This window comes from Oratosquilla oratoria, chromosome 27 (genome assembly GCF_046742065.1).
Source record: "Oratosquilla oratoria isolate Oo_2021 chromosome 27, ASM4674206v1, whole genome shotgun sequence".
Taxonomy (NCBI): Eukaryota; Metazoa; Arthropoda; class Malacostraca; order Stomatopoda; family Squillidae; genus Oratosquilla; species Oratosquilla oratoria.
The window spans coordinates 7,028,762-7,033,761 of NC_134803.1; positions in this window are offsets into that span (position 1 = coordinate 7,028,762).

The following is a 5,000-nucleotide window of genomic DNA, read 5'->3' on the forward strand; positions in this document are numbered from 1 at the left end:
ATGTATGTATGTATGTATGTATGTATACAAAAAAACTACTGTATGGAGCCAATTAATACTGCTTCCAAAAGATTGAAGAATAGATGAATAAGAAAACCAGGCGGCAGCCTAGGTGAAGTTGTAAGTCTATCGATCTATATACTAAGGGTTTCTTTCCTTTATTAAGGAGAATAAGTACCGCCTGATAAAGCAAGAGTTAGTATAAAAGGTCTTAACATGATCTAAATTTTCTTCAAGAGTATTCGCAATTCTCAAGTATCATTAAATCTTTATCATTCGCTTATCTATTAATAAATTGATTTATCTATTTATTTATTCATTTGTTTATCTATTTATTTTATTTATTTGTTTATTTATTTATTTATCTTTTTTTTATTCATTTATCTATTCATTGATTGATTTACTCATTCAATCATTTATCAAGATATTTGTATATTTCTCTATTCAATTATTTACTTATTTATTCATTTTTTTTCTATTTGTTTATTTTTAATTTATCTATTATTTCTTCATTCATTTATTCATTTGTCTATTTGTTTATTTATTTACATATTCATTCATTTATCCTCTGATCTTTACATTGATTTGTTTATTCATTTATTTAGATAGATATCTATTGATTTATCTATTTATTTTCCGCAATTCCTACTCAAAACAATAAAGTAGTTTTGTTGTTAAGGCTTCATAGTTTTGGAGACATCTCAGTTCTGATGAAGAAGGTCAGAGAATATGAAAAAATTGGTTGTGTCCAGAGTTAACAGTGTCTGTAGTCCTTTGGGAACAAAACCTTTGTCTGGTTGAATAAAACCACCTGGTTTTGGTCAGAATAAAATTCTTCAGGCTTTCTTCGTCGTTCTACAAATATCTTTATATTTTCGCTACTTCCATGACTTTTATCTTGTTATCCAGGCTGCCGTCAGACGATTTAGTTCAAATTAGTAGAATCACCTAGTTTTAAAAACCTCAACGATATTCTTTAAAATGATGAGATTCGTCTAAGAGTAGATAGAACCTCACCAAGGGGGAGAAAACCGACCCTGGAATGCAGTAATTGCATAGAACAGGGCAAGCAGGCAGCGAGGGAAAGGTTGATGGCGAAAGATGCGGAAGAAAGCGAATATTGGTATAGAGGAGAGAAGGAGGGAAAGGAGATAGTTATACAAAAACCTTTTACCATAGTTTGGTCGGAGCTTGGTGGTAAAAAGGATCCCCGCCACCCGATGGAGCAAACTTTGATGGATGTTCGCACAAATACACGCGGAATTTTGCATATACATACGTGCGAAAATACACGCTCGGGCTTATATAAACTAATATCTATATGTGTGTGTAACATGGCGGGCGTGTACAGAAAGACGCTTGCGTGAACAACATAAAACATAACAACATAAACAGCATACATGCACATAGGTACATAATCCGTGTACACATAATGTATACAAGTAGTGCACGCACAAGCATCCTATAGATGACTTCGGCGCTAATTGGCTGTCACTCTGGTAGCTGGTCCTGGTCTCTGATTGGGGACAAAATCCCAGGTGGACAAAATTCCTCCTAGTGGTGAGTTGGAAACTGGGATTGTGTCTCGAATAGACCAGAATAAAGTCTGCAGCCTTCTGTACATTTGTTAGTGTGTCCTCAGCAACAGAATTTATTGACTTACGACAGACTACCCCACCCTGCGACATTGTCATTTTAGATATAGTCTCTTTTTACCAAGGATCCTGTATATGAGACCACCAACATCATTCTGGAACGAATAAAAGTGATCTCCCAGGAATTGACATCCCAGAAGATGCCCCGAAGGCCCTGTTAGAGACCTGTGCTATGGAGACTCCATTCCTCTCCCACAGAGGTGATCTTTTTAGGCAAATAGATGGCGTCACAATGGGATCTCCTCTGAGAGTCCTATTTGCCAATATGCACATGGCCCATGTGGAAGAGAGAACATTTACCAACACACCATCTCCAGGAATATATGCAAAATACATTGATGATATGTTCATCACTACTACTTCAGATGAGGAGGTCCCATGCTTGATTGCTGCTTTGCAAATCAATTCTTATCTAGCCTTTATTAGTGAACGTAGTGTAGATAATCATCTCCCCTTTTTAGATGCAGATATCTTCAATCAAAACCAAGATTTCAGGACACCTGTCTACACGAAAACTACTAATGTAAGCCGTTGTCTCAATGCTAGGGGGGAGTACACTGTTTCATAGAAGATATCTATGATAACCTTTTATGTCAACAGGGTTCTCATAGTTGGAGAGATAACCACAGGGAGCTGGATCACATCAGGTAGCTTATGAAAAACAACTTATTGAGGATATCATCAAAGAAAAGATAGATAAATTTGCAATACCTACTCAACCCCGTCTGGGGTATTGGCTGTATGTTATTGTCCTATATAAATTGCGAAGATATTTAGGGACTACATGGGCACATCATTTTATGTTAGAGGAAATCTCTATTCGTAGGGATATGATGCTACTTTATTGTTCTCCGACTGTCCCTACGTTATGCTGTCTTCTCCCCCTTTCAATACTGTCTTGTACCACTTCTTTAAGTATATACTTATATTTTTGCCTCTGTACCATGTGGCAGGGGGGAGAAAGAATACTGCTACAGAGTCCCTCCAATCGGGTCGTAAAGGCGGCTAAAACCGGACAGAGTGTAGGACTAAGCACTCCGTTCTCTGTAAATCTATATGGTACATTCCTACGAGAAGCCAAAGTATAAGATAGTCTGGGAGGAGTTTTCGAACTAAAATCCTAAGGTTTGGGTCTTTTAATGTGCCTGGATGTGGTACAAATGAGAGTAAAAATGAAGAGGTAGGCAGTATATTTGTGAAAAGAAAGATGAATGTGTTGGCATTAAGTAAAAGTAAGTTGAAAGGGAGGGGTGGTTTTGACTTTGAGAGTGTAAAGGGGAAAGTGTTGGAAGTGAAGAGAGGACGATGAAGAGAAGGGGTGGCTCTACTATTAAGTGAGAAGATAAGTAAGCGTGTTGTGGAGTGGAAGGTTAATGTAGATGAAGGTGAAACTGGGAAGGGAGATGTGGGTCTTTGTAAGTGCATATGGGCCTCGTAGTGAGAAGATTGTAAAGGAAAGGGAGGCTTTTTTGGTAAATTTAAATGAGTGTTTAGAGAATTTTAGGATGAATGTCAATACAGTAGTACTGGGAGATTTCAGTGCTAGAGTAGAGGATGAACCAAGTATAAAATCATAGTGGAGAGTTAATGGTGGAGATGTGTTTAGAAAGGGAGTTGATGATAGCTAACGCAGTATTTAGGAATAAAGTCAAGCAAAAGTACACACAGTAGAGGTGTAGTGGGTGGAAAGGTAGTGCAATGTAGTTCAGTTCGAAGCTTTAAGAATCATTTAGATAAATACCTAAGTAAGATGCTGTAATGATTATGATTTATGTTATATTATTTGTTTTTGTTTTGTTATAATTTGTCTGTCTGATTTTCATTTATCATTAGTTATATGTCAATTTATTATCATTTACTATTTACCTGTTTATTATTTTTACTATACCTATGCATTTATTTATGTATTTTATTTGTTATTTACATTATTATAATTTTTATTTATTATTAATATGATTTCTTTTTTTTCATCCGACCTAGATATGGATCAAAAGGTCTCCTGTCGGTATGATCCACCTTTGTAATCCTTTGATAAGGCATTAATGGAGTATGTAGTAGTATCCAGGAGAAAAGTAGGAGGATTTCTAGATTTCCATGTTCTTAGGGGGGTAGACAGGGGGGAACATCAGATAATTTTTTGGTAGAAGGTATATTGAGAGTGGAGGATATGTGGAGAAAGAAGAAAAGGACAGAAGGTAGAGAAGTGCTTAGAATAAAATGTTTAAATAAGAGAAGAAGAAAAATAGAGGTACCAGGAGAAGCTGAGAAAAGTGTGGATGGTGGTAAAGGATAGAGCATAGGTAGGAGTGGAGGAAGAATGGGGTTTATCAAGTAGGGAGTAACAAGGTGTACAAAGATGGTATGTGGAACAAGTGTAGTGAGTGGTTGGATGATGAAGTGATGGAGGTAGTAAAAGAGAAGAAGCAAGCATTCAGGGATTGGTTGCAAAGTAGGACGAGGGAAACATATGAGAGGTACAAAGAAAAAGAAGAGAAGCAAAATATAACATAAAGTAGGCAAAGAGAAGAGTACATGTAAAATGGGGAGGAGTACGACTTTTTTTAAAGTAATAAAAAATATTCTGAACGGAAGTTAGGAGAGGAAGAGGAGGTGAGTCAAATATAGAAGAAAATGCAAAAGGCGTAGATGGACAGATGTTAACGGAAGAGGAGACGGTAAGTGGAAGATGGCCAGATTATTTTAGAGAACTTGAATGTGGAGGAGGATAGAGAGGGATGGTAGCAGTGAGAAACACTAAGAAAATGACAGTGATGGGAAATGAAAATTGAGGAGAAATAAGAAAAAATGAGTTGCAAGTAGTTTTGGAAATGATGAAAGATATAAGGCACCTGGGTTAGATGTATGTCATGCGGAGTGTCTAAAGAAGGTAGATACAACAATAGTGGACTGGGTAGTGAGAATGATTAATGTGTGTCTGAGGGAATGTTGAGTGCCGGAGGACTTGTGGAGTGTCTGTTTAGTTCCGCTTTACAAATGAAAGGGGACAAATGTGAGTTTAGTAATTTTAGAAGGATCAGTTTGTTGAGTGTAGTTGGGAAGGCTTATGGGAGGGTTTCAATTAAGAGGGTTAAGGAAGGAACAGAGGGAATCATTGGTGAGGAAAAGTGTGGGTTTAGGAAAAGTAAGAGTTGCGTGCGTCAGATTATTGTGGTGAGGCAGATATGTGAGAAAGCTTTAGTAAAAGGTAAAGATTTTTCGGGGGGGGAGGGTTTATGGATTTGGGAAAGACTCATGACAGGGTAAACAGGAAGGCATTGTGGGTGGTTTTGCCAGTGATAACTCTTCAACATCGAGAGAAGCGACTCCTCTTTTTGGTGTGTGTAT